This window comes from Peromyscus californicus, unplaced genomic scaffold (genome assembly GCF_007827085.1).
Source record: "Peromyscus californicus insignis strain IS unplaced genomic scaffold, ASM782708v3 Scaffold_3__1_contigs__length_106647218, whole genome shotgun sequence".
Taxonomy (NCBI): Eukaryota; Metazoa; Chordata; class Mammalia; order Rodentia; family Cricetidae; genus Peromyscus; species Peromyscus californicus.
In genome coordinates, this window is record NW_026294551.1 from 14,786,568 (window position 1) to 14,810,962 (window position 24,395).

The 24,395-nt window shown below is 45.9% G+C and overlaps 2 long non-coding RNA genes across 5 annotated transcripts; one reads left to right on the plus strand and one right to left on the minus strand.

Annotated features, from left to right (window-relative positions):
* The first annotated feature begins 1,004 nt into the window (after positions 1-1,004).
* Positions 1,005-24,395, plus strand: LOC128122680 (uncharacterized). 3 transcript variants are annotated; one of them, XR_008222465.1, is made up of 8 exons: positions 1,005-1,949; positions 4,479-4,583; positions 7,850-8,154; positions 8,657-8,755; positions 8,915-11,260; positions 21,323-21,719; positions 22,829-22,942; positions 24,292-24,395. It is a non-coding gene; the product is annotated as an uncharacterized LOC128122680 (long non-coding RNA). The 3 variants fall into 3 exon arrangements; XR_008222463.1 differs by having other exon boundaries at positions 21,323-22,942; XR_008222464.1 differs by having other exon boundaries at positions 11,051-11,260; positions 21,323-22,942.
* Positions 22,795-24,299, minus strand: LOC128122681 (uncharacterized). 2 transcript variants are annotated; one of them, XR_008222467.1, is made up of 4 exons: positions 23,867-24,299; positions 23,215-23,408; positions 22,991-23,085; positions 22,795-22,905 (listed from the first exon to the last, which is right to left on the minus strand). It is a non-coding gene; the product is annotated as an uncharacterized LOC128122681 (long non-coding RNA). The 2 variants fall into 2 exon arrangements; XR_008222466.1 differs by lacking the exon at positions 22,795-22,905 and having other exon boundaries at positions 22,936-23,085.

Below are 24,395 nucleotides of genomic sequence, written 5' to 3' on the forward strand. Positions count from 1 at the left end.
ACACCATGCCCAAACACACAGGTGACATGCCAAATGGCAGTGTGACTCTCTCTGGACCCCACCTTTCCTTGTCATTGTCACAAATGGGGATCAGCCCACAGATCTGGGATGTTAGAGGCAGAGGGACACAGTGGACCAAGGCTTGCCTTAGCTAAAAGCCATGAAAGACTTGAAGCAAACAATAATTTTATCATTGAGAGATGGGAGATTATTTAACATCATGCCCCCGGCCTCCTAAGGTCTGAGGCGCAATTCCCCAGCGATGCCAAAAACCAGAGGGCTGTGACTGTTTGCTTGTCTAGGTGTGGAATCCATGGCCTTGGGAACCAGTATCCAATCCCAGCCCCCAGGCCCAGAGGTTAAATGATTTTTGAAGGATCACACTGGGGGTGGTGAACTTGAACAGAAGCCAGGCTACCAGAGTGCCCTTCTGTCTTCCCCTGTGGCCAGGAAGGCCAGTGTCATCCTGAAAGTGCCTCAGAGTCCCCCTTTTGTGCAGTGCTGCCCCCTCCAATGCCAGTTCTGAAATCTGAAGTCTACGCTTGATTCTCTGAACATGCATTGATAAGTTTGCCGTCCTGTGATTTACTGGTCAAGGTAAAGTGAAGGAGATAGTATTATCCATATTTAATTTTTTCAAGGTAGAATTTCCAGACAAGTTGTCACATGCAAAATTCATCTCACAATCTCCTTTCTGGTCCATTGTCAGAAACAAGTGTCAGTCTACTCTACATGGGGATGTGGGGGAAGCTGCCCAGGTAACAACCTGGAGTAGGGGGCACTTCCGTGCAGACAGCTGTGACTTATCGATGCCAGATGTCCCTAATCTGTCACTTTCCAGGTGCCATTCTTGGCTAGGAGAATGCATTTGGGTCCGCTCAGAAAGATCTGATGAGGAGAAAGCACAGAAGGGGCAGACAAAGCATTAAAAAATGGAGGGGGGGCGGGGGCGGGGCAGTGGGGAGGGCAGAGCTCAAGCTGGGAATCCCAAGGCTAAGGAAAGCCTGGTTACCTGGGTGACTCATCTGAACATGGAAATGTGGTCTGGAGCAGGATGACTCTTTCCTGCCTTCCCTGGGGCCTCTCTTCTCAGAGCCACAGGAACTCAGCACGGTGGCACCCTGAGATTTCCATATCTCTTTGGCCCCATCTGCTCTCCTGCCTGCCAAAACTCTCCCCTGGAAACACAGACTCTGAGGGACAGCATTCTTGACCCCTTGTCCTGGAGGAAGGCAGGCCAGGCCAGGTGAGAATTGCTTCCAAACTTGGCAGGTGCCAACCTCATTCTCACAAAGGACTGTGCATTTAGCGGGTGCTGACTGAGAACCACAGGACCCACAGAGGAGTGCTCTCAACTTCAGAGTCCTGGAGTCCGTCTGGGGTTCGCTCACCACAAGAGCGTCCACAAGACCCCCAAAGCCAGTCGTCTGTACAGTTGTCCCTCAGTGCTGGTTCCAGAAGCTTCTTAGGCACCCAGATCAAGGATGTACAGTTTTCTTACATGAAACCACACAGTATTTGCCTACAACCCAGGCACATCCTCCTCTACACTTTAAACCACCTCACACAATTTGAATAGTTAAACAGCTGCTGAATCACCTAGATGATAATTACAAGGAAAAGATGCGTGTATTCACTGTAGGTGCGTTCTCTGCACTTTCTTCCCCCTCCTCCTCCTCCTCTCCCTCCTCTTCCTCCTCAGTCTCTTTGTTTTCTGAAAAGACACAGGCTTGCCTGCCATACTCAGAAAAACAACTGCCGTGCTTTATGTTATTTTATTAAGCTTTATTTTAGTTTTTATTATGTGTGCTTGTTGAGGTAAGGTGTGCAACCTGAGTGCAGGCGCTCACAGAGGCCAGAAGATAGTGTTGAACTTCCTGAAGCTGGAGCTACAGGCGACTGTGAGTCTCTCAGTGTTGGGAACCGAACTCAAGTCCTCTGAAAAAACAGTAAGTGCTCTTAACAGCTGAGCCTTCTCCCCAGCCCTGTGCCATGTTTTCTCTCATATGGCAAATACAGACTGTGTGTGTGTGTGTGTGTGTGTGCCATGAATATAGAAAGGGGACTATGAGACCATGGAGGAAAGGATGAGGTTTTTAAGGGGAGAGAAAGGAAAAGGAGAGAGTGATGGAACATAAGTGACAGGAATAGAAAGAGGAACCATGAGAGAGGAGAGAAGTGGACTGTTGGGTGGGGGAGAACATCAAGGATGACGAATCAGAACAAGCACAGTGGCACAGATGTATAAAATGCTGTAACAGCTGGGCATGGTGGCACATGCCTTTCATCCCAGCACTCGGGAGCAGAGGCAGGTAGATCTCTATGAGTTCTAGGCCAGCCAGGACTTCTGAGTGAGACCCTGGTTTGGGGGTTTATTTGTTTGCTTGTTTAAGTCATAACAATACCCATCATTTTGTAGCTAACTTTAAATTAACAACAAACAGCAACAACAATGACAAAAGGCCTTGCTATGCAACCCAAACTGGTTTCAAACTCATGATCCTCCTGCCTCGGGATCCTGAGTTCTGGGATTGCAGATGTGCACTGCCCTGCCTGGCTTTTTACCAAGTATGTTCTATCTGTGGCTGTAGAACATCTAGCAAGCCCAATGCATATGCTTGAGAAATAGTGTTTACCCTGTAAGTAAGGCTGCCTTCCCACCCGGACTCTGGACCCCCGGCAATCAGTTGATGTCCATCCCCAGGCTGCTCTGTCACGTATACACACCAAAGAGCCCCTGCTTTAGAGCAGTCATAAAGCCGATCCTGGGACCTGGGACAGAGCTCCCCACCACCCCCTGCACCTAAGGAATGTGATGGTTAACCACGATTGCCAGTTTCATGGGATTTAGAGCCACCATGGAAGTAAATCTCTGAGTAAGTCTGTAGAGGATTGTCTAGATTATGTCAGTTAAAGTGGGAGGACCCACCCTAACCATGGGCATCCTCATCCCATGGGCTGGGGCCCTGGACTGAATCAAAAGGAGAAACTGAGCAGAGCACATTCATTCAGTGCTTTCCGGCTTGTGACTATGGCTGTAGCATGACCTCTTGCTTCTGCCATTATATGGTCTGTGTGACTGTGTCCCCAAGAACTGTAAGCCAAAAGAAACCCTTCCTCCCGTATCATTGGCCAGGGTTCTCTAAAGGAACAGAACTGATAGAATGAATATGCTCATGTTAAAAGGAGATTAATTAGACTGGCTCACACAATGTGGTCCAGACTGTCTCAACTGGTGAGGTGGAGAACCTGGAAGCTGCCCAGCCCATGAGGCTGGATGTCTCTATCTGTCTGGGGCTAGACCTGAAGGATTCCTGGAGAGTTGCTGGTCTTCAGCCTATGCCAGGAGCCCAAAGAAGTCGGTTCTGTAACAGCAAAGGAGGGCAACTGTGACTGTGTCGACGAAGGTGCCCGCCGCTAGGGGGCCCAAAGCAGTTTCCTTCTTCCATGTCCTATTATCTGGGCTGCCACCAGAGGGCGCCATCCACACTTAAAGTGGGTCTCCTTGCCTCAGATACTCAGATCAAGAAGCATCTCACAGGAATGCCCAGTTTTGCATTTGAGTTGGTTCCAGATCCGGTCAAGTTGGCAACCAAGATTAGCCATCACACTCCCTCAAGTCACTCTTTTTGAGTATTTTGTCACAGCGAAGGGACAAGTAACAAATACAAGGAGTGCCTTTTGAACTAGGAGCTGAGGGAGCTGGAGAGATGGGTCAGCCGTTGAGAGCACTTAATGCTCTTGCAGAGACCCCACGTTTGATTCCCAGCATCCACATGATGGCTCACAACTGTCACAGCAGATCCAGAGGATCCAATGCCCTCTTCTGACCTCTGTGTGCATGTGGTACACGAACATGAGCATAAATTAAAATAAATCAATCTTAAAAATTGAGCTGGGGTACAGCTGCTGGGCTTTAACTTAAACCACTAAACCACACTTTCTTTTCTTTTCTTTTTTTTTTTTTGTTTTTTTTTTTTGTTTTGTTTTTTGAGACAGGGTTTCTCTGTGTAGCTTTGCGCCTTTCCTGGGACTCACTTGGTAGTCCAGGCTGGCCTTGAACTCAGAGATCCGCCTGCCTCTGCCTCCTGAGTGCTGGGATTAAAGGCGTGCGCCACCACCGCCCGGCCTCTTTTCTTTTCTTAAAGCACACAGCACCATCTATTCCCAGTTCGTCTCCCATCCAATTACTAACCAGGCCTGACCCTGCTTAGCATTCAGATGCATTCAGGAGGGTGTGGCTATGAGTGTAGTAAAAGCTATCAAGCAAGATCAGGCAGATGCTGGTCAGAATCGAGATCACTGGTGACCTCAGCACCCTGAAACTGGTCAGCTCTACCAGGATCGGTCACAGAGGAGGGACCATTAAGCCTTAGAAGGTGAACGGAAATTTAGATGAGTCAGGAAACCGAGACTCCCCAAGCAGGAGAGGAAGGACAGAAAGCAACATTAGCTCAAAGTCTTCTCTTCTTTAACAGGACCAGCAACTGCTTCACGTGACCATGAAAGTGGATGGTAAATTGAGGATGCGGGGCTGGAGGTAAAAGGCCCCTCCTCACCAGGAAGCAGGTGCCAGACCCCAGGTTAGGGTAACTGAATCCTAAGGGTGCGGGCCACATCCTCAGTGAGCACATGCTTCTAATAGTTCCAAACCTCTACCGCAGGAGGCTGGGAACTATCACTTCATCTCGCCATAGGCAGAGTGGATGTGTAAGGTGGGGACAAAGAGAGGGACACTCTAGGCCAGGGTGGCCATGGCTAAGATGGACCTGTGGGTGCTCATGGGGCTGACACACAAAAATTTGTCCCAGAGCCTAGAGGCACCTAAATTGAGAAGTCATAGCAGGTTGAGAGCCAGCACAGACCCCAGACTGCTAACCATCACAGACTGGCTAACCATAAAGAAGAAAGCCCCTAGCAGGGATGCTACAGAGAGATGCTTCACCTGGTAAAGAGTTTAGCATGCAAGCTTCCAGAACCTACAGATTAAAAGGCAGGCACGGTGGGACACACTTATAATGGGAGGCAGAGACAGGAGGATTCCTGGGACTTGCGGGCCAGCTGGTCTCACCCACTTAGCAAGCTCCAAACCAGTGAAAGCTCCTGACTCAAAAACAAGATAAACTGTGCCTAAGGGGTGACAGTTAACGTCTCTGCCATTCTGATGCATTCAGATCTTTAAATCCGGCTGCCTCTGAAGCCGAGATCCCAGCCACCTCCCTATACTTCCCAATGTGCTCTGCAACAGCTCCAACAAAGCAAATAAATCCCTTCAGCTTAGGCTCGATTGCACGCATCTGTCACATAGAACCAAAAAAAAAAACCCTCTGACTCAAATCCACTCACCTGAGTGTCTCGCTCCCCTGGGCGTCCCCAGGCCACACACATCGCTGAACCTTCACAGGAAGAAAGTACAGTGACATGCTGTTGACAGAAACAAAAGCCTCCTCTACCTGGAGAATGCCACAGCCTCCAGTTGTTTCCCTAAAGGCAAACAGAATGGTGAGCGCTGGCGTTGACTCTGTGTAGGTTACGGGCAGGGAAACTGAGGAACAGGGCAAGGGACTCACCCACGTACCATGAGGAATACTGAGAGAATCTGAACAACCCATCTTGCTTCAGAGACTGACCTTTGAACTATATATAATTTGCTCTGGCATCCAGACTTTGTGGTGAAAAGTCTTTAGGAGAGGAAAAGCCCCAAGGATACCAACATTTTATCTCAGAAAATAAATGACAACTCTTGGCTTGGAGGAGCCAACTGGCTTAATTAAACTTAATTCCCCATCATGCCTGCTGCCCTGCCACAGCATTTAAAAAAGATAATGGCAAAAATGAAGTGAGTCTGGGCACAGAGCCTGGGAGTGAAGAACCCTCTGCTAAGTCCCTCACTGGTGTGTGGAGAATGCCCTGGTACTGTCAGGGAGAAAAAGGAAGTCACGTGGGCTTCAAACCCGGTCAAAGATGAGACCACAGAGAGGCAGGCAACACCACTGAGTAACCAAATGAATGGGGTCTCCACAGACAGTCACCGGCAAAACTGGGTGGGACCTCCACAGACAGTTACCAGCAGAATTGAGTGGGACCTCCACAGACAGTCACTGGCAGAACTGGGTGGGACCTCCACAGACAGTCACCAGCAGAACTGAGTGGGACCTCCACAGACAGTCACCGGCAAAACTGAGTGGGACCTCCACAGACAGTCACTGGCAGAACTGGGTGGGACCTCCACAGTCAGTCACCGGCAGAACTGAGTGGGACCTCCACAGACAGTCACCGGCAAAACTGAGTGGGACCTCCACAGACAGTCACTGGCAGAACTGAGTAGGACCTCCACAGTCAGTCACTGACAGAACTGGATGGGACCTCAACAGTCAGTCACCAGCAAAACTGAGTGGGACCTCCACAGACAGTCACCGACAGAACTGAGTGGGACCTCCACAGTCAGTCACTGACAGAACTGAGTGGGACCTCCACAGACAGTCACCGGCAAAACTGAGTGGGACCTCCACAGTTACTAGCAGAACTGGGTGGGACCTCCATAGTCAGTCACCGGCAGAACTGGATGGGACCTCAACAGTCAGTCACCAGCAGAACTGAGTGGGACCTCCACAGTCATTCACCGGCAGAACTGGGTGGGACCTCCAAAGTCAGTCACCAGAGAAGTGAGGGAAGTCTTCACACTTAGGTTTCAAGAAACAATAGCTCCTTAACTGGGTCATAGCTAAGAGCATGTTCAATTATTAAGAAAGGAAATCACAACACCATTTGGTTCTCGTGCCTTTCACCTTTGGTATCTTAATAGAGAATGGACATATCTCTGGTGTGAGAGCCATTCTGAGCCAGCTGCCTGATCAGTGGACAGTGTCTTAGTTGGGGTTTTTATTGCTGTGAAGAGACACCATGACCATGGCAACTCTTACAAATGAAAACATTTAATTGAGGCTGGCCTACAGTTTCAGAGGTTCAGTCCTTTATCATCATAATGGGGAGCATGGCGGTGTGCAGGCAGACATGGTGCTGGCTACATCTTGCAGACAACAGGAAGTCGACTGAGGGTCACACTGAGAGAAGCTTGAGAAAAAGAGACCTCAAAGCCCGCCCCCACAGTGACACACTTCCTCCAACAAGGCCACACCTCCTAATAGTGCCACTACCTTTGGGGACCATTTTCCTTCAAACCCCCACACCATATTCTGCATCCAGAGGCCCTCAAAGCCGGTGGCTACCCTCTCACATGACCCCTTCTGCATATCCTTGCCAACTGACTCTGCTCAAATACTACCAGGGACAAGACTCTCACAGCCGAGGGAGTTATGTTCTTCTTGAAGACACTATAAAATATGTCACCCTTTATAATATCATTCTGTCTGTGGAGCTGGAAACCCTGTAGACACTGGGAAGGAGGGTGGGAGGAAGAGAGTGAACATCTAGGGTGAGAACCCAAGCAGAGAGACTCTTGGGGTTTATGATTGCTGACGCTCTTCTCCACACGCTAACACCTAGTAGTGTTGTCCTTAATGAAGTATGACTACTGTTTATTAAGTAATTATCACATGCTAAACAGCTTAGATATATTATACCCAAGCTCACAGCCCTATGAAATACACAATTATTAGCCCCATTTTACAGGTAAGGAGCCAGAGTGGGGCAACATTTAGTGATTGCCCCAAATTTACCCTCTTCACAAGTGGCATTGCTATTAGACTCAAAGTCCGTGCTCCTGAACTCTACACACACACACACACACACACACACACACACACACACACACACACACACCACACTTCACAGGCTGAGATGATGCCATCTGGATCCCTCTTCACCAGCCTCTTCCTCTGCCTTACAGGAACCTCTGTGTTCACTGACCACAAGAGGACCAGGACAAGACAAGGTCATCCCTGGGTATCTCTGCAGTGATGGCGGAGATGCTGTGTGCTGCTCAGAGGGAAGGGACAGCTGCATGCTGGGTGACACAGACTGTGGTCAGGCTTTCTGCCCCAGCAAGCGCTGCTGCTGCTGCTGTTGAAGATGGAGGGTCAGGAGACAGGTGCTGCTGCCAGAGTCCACCCCCAAGCTACTGCAGGAGCTTTCTCCCTGGAGGAGGGAGACTCCTGAGACCAAGTTCTTGATGTAATCAGCACAAAACAGAAAGTAAGCCAACATCTGTGTTCTGTACTCAGAGATGAAAAGATGTTATTCTCTCTCTCCCTCTCATACCCACACTTCTCTCATACACACACACTCATATACACACTCCTGCACACATCTCTCATACACACCATACTTCTCTCTCTTACACACACACACACTCACAAACACACTCCTCTTATACACACACACACCTCTCATACACACACACTCTCACACATACAAACACACCACACACACACACACACACACACACACACACACACACACACACTTCTCTCTTACACACACCATACACCTACACCTTCTCTAGTTTCCTCTCTAGCTGCTTTGAGATGTTAGGCCAAGCAAGGCTGGCTTTCAAAGCAGCCAGACTCCAGATCAGTGATAACATCAAAGAAATAGATTCCTTTCATATGCTTGTCTACTTATGTATAAGCCCAGAATAATGATTTGTTTTCTCTGAAATGACTAGAGCTTCACTTTTCCCCTTTCATGTGTGCAGAAGGTGAAGCCATGAGCAGTTTGCATGTTCTGATCAGACTGAGGCCCATGACAACCCAGCATGCTGTTCATTCTAGAAGATGCCCTCCTTTGCTCTCGCGTGAGTTGGCCTCTGAAAGCTTCAGTGTGTCATGTGGTGGCCTATCATGCCAGCGGGGGATAATAACCGAGCTTATTAGTGTGGTTGGTCGGGGGGGGGGGGGGGGAAGGGGGGGGCGGAGCTATGCCGACTCCATCTCTACCTCTACACATTCCCCAGCCTGTCCTGTGTTTGGCACCTGTGCCCTAGCGAGATGTGTGTCTCCCAAGAAGACATGTGTCCAGCCTAGTGCACCACAGAGAGTAAATATTTGCCAAATCAGTGGTTCTTCGGGTCAGCTGTAGAAATGCTCTGATGACCACATCCTGGAGGCGGGGCACCAGGAGTCCAAGACCATCTTTGACTATAGAGAGAGTGTGAAGCCAGCCTGGACTGCATGAGACACCGCCTCAGACAAACAAACAAAGCCCTTGATGTGTGCTGCTCTGACCATCAAGAAACAGAAGCAGAACTCTCATCCACTCTCCCTTCAATCGGAGCTAGCCTTGCCTTGCTTGGAGCAACAGAAGGAGACAAAAGTGGCATGTGATTTCCAAGCTGAAAACCTTTCTGCTTTGGAAATCCTGAGCCACAGGTGAAGTGATGACATAGGTTGAACCCTGTGGCCCCAACTCTCGGGACCAGGCTGCTCCCTGACCCAGGTTACTCCACACTGTGAAAACAAAGGTTTTTCAGGTTGTATTTTGCCCAGGGAGACTTCATTTGACAACACACAGATAAACCCTACTAGAATCTCTTTTTGTTATGGACCCTGGTAGTGTTACTGGGATTTTCCTCTGTAACCCCCTCATTCCCCAGGCCTGTGAGCTCCACGGAAAGAATTTGGAAGAGAAACAGAGTGTGATGTAGAAGATAGCCAGGGTTTACTGCAGAGGGTAGGTCAGCATATCCTCAAGGGGTCAGAGTGGACAGTGACCAAAAGGACCATTGTGGAACAGAACACTTCCATGTGTGTGAGTAGACAATCACATATGGATCGGCCCTTACATAGGCTTGATACTGCTAGTTTCTTGTTGTTTGTTTGTTTGTTTTTGTTTTTTGAGACAGGGTTTCTCTGTGTACCTCTGGCTGTCCTGAAACTCACTCTGCAGACCAGTCTGACCTTGAACTCATAGAGATCTGCCTGCTTCTGCCTCCAGAGTGCTAGGATTAAAGGCATGTGCCACCTCCACCCCCCCCCCCCCAGTGATACATTTCTTAAAGTATCTAGAACAGACATCCCCTGAGGGGCATTATCCTTTCTAGAAGATTGACAGGCCCATTTGGATTAACTCATGGTTAGGGATAATGGTATATCTTGCAGCTATGCAGTAGTCTTAAAGCTTTCTGGACAATTTCCAATATCACGCCTCCACCTAGGACCAGGGATAAAACTCAGACACTCATCAGAGTCCTACAGTTTCACTTCCTGGTTCCACAATGGTTGACATAAGTGAAGGGTCCAACCTCAATGACCTTCAAGCCTGTTAATATCTCACTTGCTACCAAACAACCCCTGACCAAGAGTTGGGATCCTAATATTATTTAGGACATAGACAAGTCACTCTAGCTACTTCCCACTGAAGCAGGGTCTCCACTGTTGCTAACTTTCAGGCCTTGGAAGATGATAAGAAAGGCCCAGATAGATAGAATTAGAAAGCTACAGTACTATCCAAGGGTAGATTAATGGTTAAGAAAAAGAGATACAATTAAAAAGCAGTTAAGCATGCAAAGTTCCAAGACTGACAGGATCGCCACTAAGTCCAGCCCATTTCCACCACGAAAATCCGAGGCCCAGTTCTAAAGCAACACATCTGAGGGAATGGCAGTTCCTGACACGGCTTGGATCTGATTTTGCAGATCATGGGAAGCAGAAGACATCAGCAGAATCATCAGGAATATACACAGAGCGTCTGTTGTGGTTTGAATGGAAAATGGCCCCCATAGACTCACGTGTTTGAATCCTCGTGTTTTTCCTTTGGTGGTGCAGTTTGGGAAGGTTATGAAATCTTCAGGAGACAGAGCCTTGCTAGAGGAAACACATCACTGGGGGCAGGAGGGTTTGTAGCCTCAGTCCACTTCCTGACATTCCCCCTCCCCCACCCCACCCCACTTCCCGTATGGATAGGATGTAATGAAACAATTCCTGATTCTGCTACCATGCCATGCCTTCCTGGTCAATATGTTCTCTCCCTCTAGAGCCACAAGCCAAAATAAACTTTCTGTTACTTTTAGTTGTGGTATTTTATCACAGCAATAGAAAAGTAACGGATACGGCATTTAACCCTGATCAAATGACATCTTCTAATCCTACAGATATGATAAAAATGGAAGCTAGATGACCGTGCCAACAGAGAATACTTTGAGTTCACTAACAGATTAGCAGCATGACCTGGCAGTTTTATCTTGGATGTATAAAAAGGCAGAAACAGAAGCCTGGCTGGAAACCCATACAAACGGCCAAGGGTGGCTTTGAAATAAGACAGAAGGCAACCAGCGTTTTTATTTTTCCTCTCATCTGAATAGGTTTGTAAGGTCACTTATTGCTAAGTTTCTCAAGGGTCTACAGGAGATGTTCCAATGGGAAGGTCTCCTTTCCAAGGTTTGACTCAGGAATGATGAACCACCCGGCAAATCTTGAGACCTTGATGGTTGCCAGAGATGCTAAAGCATTGGGAAAAGGACTTTTCCAAAGAGGAAGCAATGCTTGGCCCTGAGGCCCTCCCCATAAATTGGAAACAGGTTTTGGTTCCAGATAGATTAGGCAGTTCCTCTAACCCATAATTTTGATAGCCTGATGGAATTCATTGGGACTAGAGACAAATTGGCTTAAAGATTGGGCTTCATTATCTAGAAGCAGATTTGAATACATAAAAAAAACAACAACAACTATGCCATAAAATGCCTCAAAGATGCTTAAGCCAAGAGCTCTGAATGAAGACCTAAGGAGGATTACTGCAATATTGCTCCCTAAGTGAGAATCTCCTGGCAAAGTGTTCTCTCTCTCTCTCTCTTTCTCTCTCTCTCTCTCTCTCTCTCTCTCTCTCTCTCTCTCTCTCTCTCTCTCTCTCTCTCTGTGTGTGTGTGTGTGTGTGTGTGTGTGTGTGTGTGTGTGTGTGTGTGTTGTATAACCATTCGTGCTAGTGTGTACATAGGCAGGTATGCAGTACCTGTGTATGCATATATGGAAGCCACAGGTCAACATTGGGTGCTTTATTCTTTGAGACAAGATCTCTCACTGAACTTGGTGCTCACTGATTTGCTAGACTGACTGGTCAGTGAGTCTCGGGGTTCCTCTTGTCCCCGCCTCCTAGCAGGGGAATTACCAGATTACATCACCCTGCCTGGCTTTTCCTGTGGGTCCTGGAGATGTGAACTCAGGTCCTCAAGCTTGCCCAGTGAACACTTAGACATCTCTCCAGCCCCGTGGTAGAGTTGCTCAATGGAAAACTCTGGGCTCCGATTAGCTCATCCCATCTTTCCAGAGCACTGAGGTCTGCAAGAAAAATGAAGATAATATCTAATGCCCAGAGACTTAGCTAGAGAATGAGGGGTCTGGGAAATTAAGGAAAGACCATTACCACTTTGCAGTGATCTCAGGAGGACCAATCGAGCAATAATTTTAATGGCCAGCACTGAGGTAGGATTGGGTGAATGGCAAGGACTTAAAAGTCTGTAACAGAAGAATTTACTGGCTAGGGTCTAAGCCTCACTCCAGCTTTAGGCCTGAGAAAATATTGTTTATGGTTAGAAAAAGCATGAGAGTCCTTTAATGTGAGCATGGTCACTGTGGCTGTGATCTGGTCTAGTTATCTGACATACCAGGAGTCCATCCTTGGGGGTTAGTGGAGGGACTTATAAAGACAGAATCATTGTTTGTCCTTTTAGAACAGGTGGTTGTGGCCAGATTTAGTTGAGGGTGAAGATAATTTAGGCCCCCATTTTTGTCAATTACCTGATAAAGGGAGGTCACTTCCAGGCAGACGCTATTGGATATGTATAGACAGTAAAATTTCCAAGCCTGGGGAGACAGCTCAGTCAGTAAAACACTTGCCACATGTGATGATTTGAATGTGCAGAACGTCCCCTGTAGGCTCATATTGTTGAACACTTGGCCTCCAGTTGGAAGTGATGGTTAGGAAGGTTCTAGAGCCTTGAGGAGGTGGCGCCTTACTGCAGGAAGTATGTCACTGGGGCAGGCTTTGAGAGTTCATGGCTTACCCCACTTCCTATTCTCCCTGTCTGCTTCCTGTGTGCTGATGGAATGTGATCTCTCCACCTCCTGACTGCCAGGTTGACCTCTAGCTCCTGCTCCCATGCCTTCCCCACCATGATGGGTTCCAATCCTCTGGAATTGTAAGCTCAAATAAATCCCTTCCTTCCTTAAGTTGCTTTTGGTCACGGTATTTTGTCACAGCAAAAAAAAAAAAAGTAACTAATACACTGTGCAAGCATGAAGACCTGAGTTCAGTCACCAGCACGCATATAAAAAACCTGGGTGTCATGACACACACCTGTAGCTGGAAGTTTTCCTGTGTCCCACTTGGTCCTACAGCCTCTCAGACCCAAGTAAACACACAGAGGCTTATATCAATTATGAACTGAATGGCCTATGGCTCAAGCTTCTTACTAGATAGCTCTTATGTCTTAAATTAACCCATTTCTATTCATCTATAAGTTGCCACGTGGCCCTGGCTTGCCGGTATTTTCACATCTTGCTTCTCCTGCTGGCAGCTCACAGCAGCTCCTTCCTCCCCTTTCTCCTCCCACTATCTCCGTTGGATTTTCCCACCTGGCTCCATCCTGCCCTGCCATAGGCCAATGCAGCTTTATTTATCAACCAATCAGAGCAACACATATTCACAGCATACAGAAAGACATCACATAGCACTTCCCCTTTCCTGTCTAATCAAAAAGGAAGGTTTTAACTTTAACCTAGTAAAGTTATATATAACAAAACAGTTATCAACAAGAATTACAGTTACAATATCTAGTCTATTTATATTTGACAAATTTAAAGAAAATATTCTATCTATCCTATATTTGTAAGTCTAAGGTTTCATATCTAATTTCTCTTTTATCATAACCAAGGAAAATTATAATTATAACTATCCAGTCTTCAACTACATCAAAGACCTCAGAAGGATATAACATTACCTAAGTAAACAGGAAATGCATTGTGAGCAACTTCCAAAATTCTGGAAATGACAGAGACAGCTGCCTGCCTGGACAGTCATCCAAAGTTCCTCTTTAACATTGGGGCATCCATCTTAAGCCAATAGATCTAGAGTTTTTTAGTCTCTTCTCCCTGTGTCCTGCAGAATATCTTGCAGTTTCCTCTACAAAGCAGGAACCTGAAGGACCATCTTGCCTTGTTTTGGAAAAATTTAGTGGTCATTTTTCCATGCATCCTGAATGTCTAGTCTATACAACATTTTGTCAGTCAGTCCAGGCAAGAACAGTTTCTTGCCCAAATGGCCAGTTTTGCCAAGAAGAAGATAAACTCCATATAGAGTGTCTTTGATGCCCATTCTCCTCTTTGAAGTAAATTAGTGATGCCAGGAGCAGACATGTCTCATTGTCCAGGAAAGTCTAAGTTTTAAAAACATTTTAAATGCCATATTCTGTAAGTCTTTGAAGAGTTTGAATATTATCTACCTAATTGAAATATATCTATGTATACCTAGATAACTTAACTAACATGATTATAATTTTGACTATCATAACTGTATTTCTTAATTATCCATTACAATTTAAATGAGTTACATAAATATAATACCTTAAAAAAGAGTAGAAATATATATATACAGTATAACAAAATTAACTTTAAATTTGTAATAAACTAAAATCTACAGCAATGTAAAACATTTTAAACAAATTGTTGCTCTTTAAAAGTAGGTTCGCCGGGCAGTGGTGGCAAACACCTTTAATCCCAGCACTCGGGAGGCAGAGCCAGGCGGATCTCTGTGAGTTCGAGGCCAGCCTGGACTACCAAGCGAGTTCCAGGAAAGGCGCAAAGCTACACAGAGAAACCCTGTCTCGAAAAAACCAAAAAAAAAAAAAAAAAAAAAAGTAGGTTCAATAATCTACCCTTATCATATCATATCTATATTATCCCCTTTGCTTCTTTATAAAGAGATTATATTTATAATTAACCCCCTTTAAATAAAGATAAACATTTATAAACAATATTTTGGGAATTTGGGCATAGCTTCTCATACTACTTCCTGCTGCATGGGGATACTGGCAATCTTATGAGGATCCTGAGAAAATTAAGAATTATGGTCAAGTCCTGACTGGAATAGTCTGTGAGGCTGCATTGTCTGAGTCAGTTGCCTTGAAGCCATTCCGGATGTTGGATCATCTGGGCCATGGTGTCATTGGAAACCTTTCAGGGGGTCTTGGCTGATCAAACCATATTAACCTGGAAGCAATCCACAGGTTCTCATCTTCTGTGGAAACAAAAGCAGAACCTCTTTTTCAAAGCAACATATCCTTAGACACAAACTTTGAAGTCAAGACACCTTTAAATATATATATATATATATATATATATGCTTAACTCAGCAACCTTTACAATCAAATGTCTTTTCTGCAGTTTAAAATTCCAAAGACAATATAATCCAGATTCTCTGTGTAATTTCCATCTTTTTTTTTTTTTTGGTTTTTCGAGACAGGGTTTCTCTGTGTAGCTTTGCGCCTTTCCTGGAACTCACTTGGTAGCCCAGGCTGGCCTCGAACTCACAGAGATCCGCCTGGCTCTGCCTCCCGAGTGCTGGGATTAAAGGCGTGCGCCACCACCGCCTGGCGTAATTTCCATCTTTATGTGGCTCATTTTTTTATATTATTCTTATTGTCTCTTTAGAGACTTTATTTTTAAAAACTATTTCCTTTTATAACTGTCTATCCTCCTTTTCCTCTCTCTTCCAAGCCTAAGTACATTTTTACATACACTATAAACCATTTAGAGGTTTATTCCATTTGAATCTGTCTCATTGTGAATCTATAATCCTTCTCTGACAAGAAGAGATCTTAAACTGCTAAACTGCGTGGCTAGGACCAACACGGTGGCCTTGGCTGCTGACTCTGCGCACCTACACTTACCAGTATGGTGGAGGTACACCTACCACCAATTCTAGGAAGCAGTATGTAGCCCAGAAACTTGTTTTGTTTTGTTTGTTTAGTTGGTTGGGTTTTTGTTTGTTTGTTTTTTGGGGCTTTTTTTGGTACTAGTAAAAGCTAAATTTGCATGCAGTGCACTGCATGGCTTGGAGAAACCTCTGTGTACCTCGGCAGGAATCACCATGCTGTAACTCAAGCCCACACGCTGAGAACCCACCACAGTGTAGCTCACAGCTTGCCTGAGCGACACATTTAGGAAGCTGTTTTTAGATCCATTTTAGAATCTTTTTTTTAAAGCTTTCTCAGGTTTTTGGTGGAAATTCTTGCTACCACGTTGGGCGCCAAATGTAGCTGGAAGTTCTCCTGTGTCCTGACCGGTCCTGCAGCCTCTCAGACCCAAGTAAACACACAGAGGCTTATATCAATTATGAACTGGATGGCCTATGGCTCAAGCTTCTTGCTAGCTAGCTCTTATATCTTGAATTAACCCATTTCTATTCATCTATAAGTTTCCACGTGGCCATGGCATACTGGTGTTTTCACATCTTGCTTCTCCAGCTGGCAGTGGCTCCTTCCTCCCCTTTCTCCTCCCACTATCTCCGTTGGATTTTCCCACCTGGCTCCATTCTGCCCTGCCATAGGCCAATGCAGCTTTATTTATCAACCAATCAGAGCAATAGCATAAAGAAAGATATCCCACAGCACACACCTATCCCAGCAGCACTGGAAATGTGGGGACAGGAGGATCCCTGGAGTATTCTGGTCAGCTAGTCTAGCTGAATTTATGAGATCCAGGTTCAGTGAGAAACTCTGAAAAAGTTATAAATTTTCAATAAAGAGCATAAAGGTCAAGTGAAATGTTTGGTCATGAAAACCCATTGATGCCCACAGCAAAAGTCAGGGACCAGTTGTCTGGAGTATGAGGTGACAACAGAGTAAGAGGCCACAGTATCAAGAGACTTTTACACAACAAGGTTTGCTCGAGGCTGTCACCACCATTGGCTTATTGATTCCAGGAACAAAATCCAGGGCTCCCATCCAGGGCATCTTGGGGTCAGTAAGTCCTCTAGTGTCCTGTCTTGCCACGTTTAGGGCAAGGAGACTTAGAAGGATGCTCAGTATCGGGCACTCTCTTCCAGTGACCTGTCTTCCAACAGTCTGCTTCCTTTGGGCAAGATTACAATGAGAGATCTTAAGTAAGACTACAAGAAGTTCTGTATACCTTTGTTCTCTCTCTCTCTCTCTCTCTCTCTCTCTCTCTCTCTCTCTCTTTCTCTCTCTCACCCTCCTCTCTGTTCCTCCTCTAGATTCTGGTTATATAAAACAGAATTTTCCATACTGCTTTACTTAGGAGACTATCAGTGGGACTCCTGGTTCCCAGTGACCAATGACAACTTTGGTCATTTTCTTCTGCTGTTGGGAGCAGACTGAGTAAGTAATCTAACCCAGCAAGGGATTTTGCCTACAAAGGAGGAAGAATCAATTGGAGTGTACTTTTATATGTCCTCTTTATGGAGCTCTAAAAGACAAATAAGTTTATCATGAGGTCACTGGTCGATGCTTCTTCTCTATTGGCCTTTCCTCTCTAACATCTAATTTAACTTGTCTGACTACACTGGTTGTGTGGAAGCAAGTTAATTTCTTTCTTTTTAAGATCTGGTGAGTCTGATTTGTCTGAACCATGAACAGTATATCTGAGAAGAGAATCAATAGTAATTAAAAGGGAGTTACTCATCTAGAAGAGATAGAGAGACATCGATGGATGGTTGGGGTATCCCTCTTGGCTCAGGGTTAGCTTGCCTTGCCCATTCCAAAGTTGCCTTGGCCAGTGGGGACTAAGTTCCTGGCCAACAAGGGCCAGATTTGCAAGGTAACCAGAAATCGTAACCCTGGGAGCAAACAATATAGGCTGGACCTAATATTGTTTGTGTTACATATTTACCGTGTCTTGCCTGATTTGCAGCTGCCTTGGAAGGCAGGGGCCAAGATTCACCCTCTTCATACATGATAAAGATACAATTACCTCTCTCTGATATAGCATGGATTTCCTTCCTGTAAGAATGTGGATAGATCAAGAGGAAACCCAAAAACAAATAGTCACATATCCTGGTGGCTGAAGAGGATTGCAGGATGCAGTTAGTGTATTATGCAAAATAAGTGTCTCAAAACCTGACACCTACACTTTGCAGTCTGATGTTGCCTCTAAATCTGATATGGGATGTCTTGACTTTATCACATGGTGATAGGGACATCTGGAATATAAATTACATGAGTATAATCATTTCTTTCTGAAGAAAAAAAAGGTACCTGAGATGGGTTAGCATGGATGTAGAGGAGTACAAAATGGAGCAAGAGTAACCTGAGTCATATAGTCCTGGAAAGTAAGGGAGATTCCCCAGGGCCAGGCTCAGAAGTACATCCACCAAGGGAAATCGTGGGTAGGAAAGAGCAAAGAATTCCATGGTCTCAATCCATGAGAGAGGAGTCCGTGCCTAATCGTGATGAAGATGAAGAAAGCCTACTGGTAACCAAGAGACAGCAAAAGATGTCACTGGGATTTTAATCTGGGTTCTCATTGGTTCCCCAGTCCTTATGATCTCAACTGAAATAGTTAACTAAGATGAGACACAGAGAGTGGTGGGTAGAAGAAGACCCCCAGAGTTGATTGCACAGTAGGGGTGATAGTGGACAATGACCAAAGAGACCACCACAGAGCAGACTTTCACAGAGCATGAATGGGTTGCAGCCAGAAAGCCGTGTGTCAATCTACATTTTAGGTAGGCTTTTGTTCTATCCCTAGAATCTCTCAAACAAACAGCTTCCCCTAAGGAACAGGTGATTGACAGGTCTATTTGGATTCACTCAGGGGAGAAAAGAAATGGGAAATCTGTTTGGTACCTAAAAACCTCCAGCTACACAGTAATCTTGTGAGCTTCAGGGCAGTTTAGTATGTCATGCTTCTACCCAGGACCAAAATACAACTCAGACCCCATGCTTTTGACCAGAAATCAATGCCCTGCAGCTTCAGTTTCTGTATCTATGACTGTGGATAATAAATGAGGATCCACCCAACGATCTCCAAGCCTGTCAATATCTAGTTAACTACTGAAAAGTACCAGAAATAGGTTAACGAGAAAAAAAATTACAGGCTTCTTAACATGTATATTTTACACACACACACACACACACACACACACACACACACACACACACACACACACAGAATGGGTAGATCTCAAAGAGATGGGTGGTTGTTGTTGCTATTATTATTATTATTATTATTATTATTATTATTAGTCATAGTAGTAGTATTTTATTATTGTATGTGGGGGTGCAGCACCTAAGGAAGTCAGAAGAGGGAGGTGTATCTCTGAAACTAGAGTTACAGGTAGCTATGAGCCACCTGATCTGGGTGCCGAGAACTGAACTTGGGTCCCCTGTAAGAATGGTATGCACGTCTAACCACTGAGCAAAGAGGTGGTTTTGAAGTTTGTAGTATATGGTATATTCAAGAAAGAATAGTATTATATTTTTTATTCCTCCTCCTCCTCCTCTTCCTTTTCTGTTTTATTTGACTTTAGACAGAGCCTCATATAGCCTAGAACAACCTAGAACTTTCTAGGTAGACCAGAAGGGCTTCAAATTTGTGATCCTCCTTCCTTTGCCCCCTGAGTTCTGGGACCACAGGTATGTATCACCACATCTGGAAAAACAATGCATCTTTGGAGAAATTAGGAGACAAAGAAAAATGATACTGAGTATGTGGGCAGAAACTTAGGCCACATGGTAGATACAAGGCTGATATGAACTAAAGTTCCCAGGGCAGAAAAAAAACATGCCTTTAGCCCTCGAAATAGACATTTTGGGGGGGGGGGGACTTACTTCAGTATCTGACCTAACATTTCACTAATCTAGCTTCCACCAATACAAAATCTAAGAAAGTCATCAGACAGGTCCTGAAACCTGCTGTAGCATGTCACCGCAAATCACCCGCCTCCTCTCCCGGTCAGGGTGTTTGCTAGATGCATCGATGCACAGCTGTCTTTGTTCTGTGGCTATGAAGGTTCACCTAACTGCTTGCATGGTGGAATGCGCCATTTGAGGGAACCTGAATCCATGTTCCTGGGCTATGGGTCACTTGAGGCTCAGAATAAACTTCTTAGTCCCTTACAGAAAAAAGCTGTTCTTCATCAACTAGGTCAGGAGGTCTGCTAATATAATGTCCTCTGGTGTTATCTCCAGTAATGAAAGTCGCAAGCCATCTGCGGTGGTTCTCTGACCCCTCTGGTAGAGGTGAAGAGATGTCTTTGTAAATCTATGTCCCACATTCAGGCAAACAGAGTAGGAGCAGAAATGGAGGGAAGGAGGCTGGAGGGTTCTCTAGCATGCTTCTTAACTACCTTTGGCTCATTAGCCCTTCATACGTTGAGGCATTGTGTCCTGTAGACTGCAATTCATTGCGTAATGTGATCAGAAATCCGCTATTCTTTACGTTGAATCATGTTCTCGTAGTAAAAATGTAAAAAAAAAAAAAAAAAAAAAAAAAATGTAATCTCGTGTATTTGGAAGATTTTTTAAATTTTACATGTATGAATGTTTGCTGTGTGAGTGTGTGTGTGTGTGTGTGTGTGTGTGTGTGTGTGTGTGTGCGCCTGGTGCCCGGAAAGGCCAGAAGAAGGCATTGGATCCCCTGGAACTGGAGTTGAGATGATTTTGAGCTGTCACATGGGTGCTGGGCTCTCTAAAAGAGCAGTAACCACCTTTAACTGCTGAGCCATCTCTATAGTCCCCTCCAATTTTTTAACTTAATGAACTGTGAACATTTTTGTGGTATTATTTTGTATTAGTCAAATGCACTTTATTATAATTAATTGAACAATCCCCTATAGGTGGACATTTACATTATTTTCATATTTAATTTCTTAGATAATATGATTAACATGTTTATAAAGATACCTTGAGGGGCAGCTCTGATTCTGTTCTTGGGTTAAATTATTTTGCTTTGTTTTATTTTTGAGACAGGATTACATTATGTAGCCCTGGCTAGCCTGGAACTCACTGTATAGACCAGGCTGACCTCAAACTCAGAACTCACAGAGATCCACCTGCCTTTGCCTCCTGAGTGCTGTAAACAAAGGTGTGCCCCACCACACCTAGGAAAGTTATTTTGTAAATGGAAATGCTAGATTAAAAAAAATGCTTCCATTTAGCATAATGGGCCATGCCAATAATTTCAACACTCAGCTGTCCTAGGTAAGTCACAAATTTTAGGCCAGCTGAGGTATATATTTCAAGCCTGTATGAAATAAGTAAATAAACAGTTTCTGTTCAGTTAAGATTGTTAACTCAGTAAGTGCCATGATGGCTGCTGTAGCTACTGTTTTTAAGGCAAGTGTTTGTGCTAGACCTCTTGGTTACTTTGTATCCCACTCAGACCGCCTAACCACAAAAATCCTGTCTCCACAGCTTTGTGAGAAGGCACTGTCTATCACAATAGTTCCATGGAGGACCCAGAAATAAATGACCCCCCGGGAAGACTCAAAGATGTACAGGTGGGAAACGTTCAAAGAAACAAAGAGCATCGTCCAGTCATCCCTTCACTTACTTACTTAGTAAACATTTTATCAAAGGGCTGGAGAGATGGCTCAGCTGTATAAGGCTAGACTCACAACCAAAAATGATCAAGTATCAAACTTCACAGACTACATTAGACTCTGGAGTAGACAGGGACCAAGGATGAATTTCCCTGCCCGCCTCCGAGGTCAGAGTCTGGCGGAAGTCTTGGGATCCATCTGACTTTTTCAAAAGTATTGAACCACACGTCATGACACAGAGACACCCTGAGAAAATGAAGAGAAATGAGGTTGGTATTGTAAACAAGCTCACGCTGTAGGAAGAAGCCATACACAGCCGGGGCGTGGGAGGGGAGACAGTGTTATAGAGAACGCAGAGACGTGAACACAGTGGGTAAGTGCTGGAGAGGTGAATGATGAGAGGGTGGAGTTAGAGGAGAGGGCGGAGTTAGAGGAGGGGTGGAGTTAGAGGAGGGGCGGAGTTAGAGGAGAGGGCGGAGTTAGAGGAGGGGTGGAGTTAGAGGAGGGGCGGAGTTAGAGGAGAGAGTGGAGTTAGAGGAGAGGGTAGAGTTAGAGGAGGGGCGGAGTTAGAGGAGAGGGCGGAGTTAGAGGAGGGGTGGAGTTAGAGGAGAGGGCAGAGTTAGAAGAGGGGTGGAGTTAGAGGAGAGGGCGGAGTTAGAGGAGAGGGTGGAGTTAGAGGAGAGGGTGGAGTTAGAGGAGAGGGCGGAGTTAGAGGAGAGGGTGGAGTTAGAGGAGAGGGCGGAGTTAGAGGAGGGGTGGAGTTAGAGGAGGGGCGGAGTTAGAGGAGAGGGTGGAGTTAGAGGAGGGGCGGAGTTAGAGGAGAGGGTGGAGTTAGAGGAGGGGCGGAGTTAGAGGAGAGGGCAGAGTTAGAGGAGAGGGCGGAGTTAGAGGAGGGGTGGAGTTAGAGGAGAGGGCGGAGTTAGAGGAGAGGGTGGAGTTAGAGGAGGGGCGGAGTTAGAGGAGAGGGTGGAGTTAGAGGAGGGGCGGAGTTAGAGGAGAGGGTGGAGTTAGAGGAGGGGCGGAGTTAGAGGAGAGGGCAGAGTTAGAGGAGAGGGTGGAGTTAGAGGAGGGGTGGAGTTAGAGGAGAGGGTAGAGTTAGAGGAGAGGGCGGAGTTAGAGGAGGGGTGGAGTTAGAGGAGAGGGCGGAGTTAGAGGAGAGGGCGGAGTTAGAGGAGAGGGTGGAGTTAGAGGAGAGTGAGATCTCACTCCCAGGGATGCTGAGGATGGCTGGATGAACCCGAATCTACATGTTTCAGTGGAGTAGTCTGGAGACAGCAGAGATGAGGCACCCCAGCTGCTACTTCTTGTCCTGAATGGCAGATACCATTAATCAACCACCTCTTGCTGAAGCTGGTTCTTCTTCAACCCCTTGCTCCAGGCAGCCATGGCAATGCGATCAGAGTTTGCACACACGACGAAGCCAATCTGCCATTTCTGGAATAGTCGCTGTCTCTCCTGAGGACAACAGACAAAAATATTCAGCTGGCACCAGGTGAGATGAATTATAGAGTGCAAAGCAAAACTATCTCTGGCACTGAACTTTGTGAGGTCGGGTCTTGGCTTCTCCATGTATCAACTGCAGGATATTGGATCTGGTAGAAGCTATCGGATGTCTCTGGTCCTCGGTGCCTAGGCCTTCAAAAAGTAGGAAAATAGGATTACTAAGAGAGTTGAGTCATGCCCAGTCAATGCAGTCGCATTCCCATGACTAGGGCCAAAATCCCTGACAGAAGCAATATAACAGGGGAAAGACTTATTCCTCACCTTGCTCCATGAACTTGGACAGAAGATCAGGGCAGCAGGACCCCACGGAAGGAGAGGTGGCTCACTCCATGGCAGACAAGAAGAGTGGAAAGACAGCAGGAAATGGATAGGACAAGACACAGCCGGAGGGGCTCCTTCTTGTAGCTAGGCTCCACCGCCTCAATTTCTCACAGCTCTCAAAATAGTGCCACCAACTGGAAGACCAAGCATTCCATATACACACCTGTGAGGGGCATTTCAAATTCAGCCTGGAAAACTAGTCTATCCCTATTTATTTCAGTACTCATAACCTCTTTAACATAATGCTCTATTAATTCTTCTATCGTTTCATACATGTTTTGATCATACTCATTTCCTGTCCCCTCCCCCAACCATCTCCTCTCAGGCCTACCTCCTCTTCCCTAGCCCCTTTCATATTTTCTTTCTTTCTTTTATTTTAAATTTAGAAGAAACTATGTGGCAGCAGATGTCCTGGTCCTCTGGCCCTTACAGTCTTTCTCCCCCCATCTTCCACTGTGTGTAGGGGTTGGTGTTGTGAATGCATTAATTGGAGCTAGGCACCCACATTCGGTTGGTCTCTGCGTTTTGACCAGTCGTGGCTTTCTGTAGTGATCTCTGCTGCAGAAAGAAGCAGGGTAAGAGCCACACTTACCTGTGAGTCTAAGGATCAGTAGTCAGCATGCAGTTTGAAATTACACTGATGTAAGGAAGTTGCAGTAGTAGATTCTCCTCCAGGTCCCATGGCCTCAGCGCCATGGGTAGTATAGGCTGTTTAAAGTGTCAGGCGTGAATTCCTTCCATTAATCAGGCCTTAAATCCAATTAGGCGGCTGTTGGTCACCCCCAGGATGTAAGTGGCACTGTTACACTTTTCAGAATATCGTACCATGTGATCATTGTTGTGGCTCCCCGGCTGGGTAGGGCTATTGGTTGCTTTTCTCTCTTGACGGCTTGCATAACTCCTTCTGCTACTGTGAGAGCTTGTCTTCAGGCAGGAAACTTCCAGGTCCTGTGTCTAAAGTGTCAGCACTCACCATCTTGATTTCTTCATCTTTTTTTTTTTTTTTTTTTCTGACAGTCAACCAACTTCCAAGTGGATCAAGATGAGAAAACAGGTCCAACGGAGCTTGGCCAAGTGTAGGAATGTCACAGCTTTTCTATGCAGATAGGGACAGAGCCTGT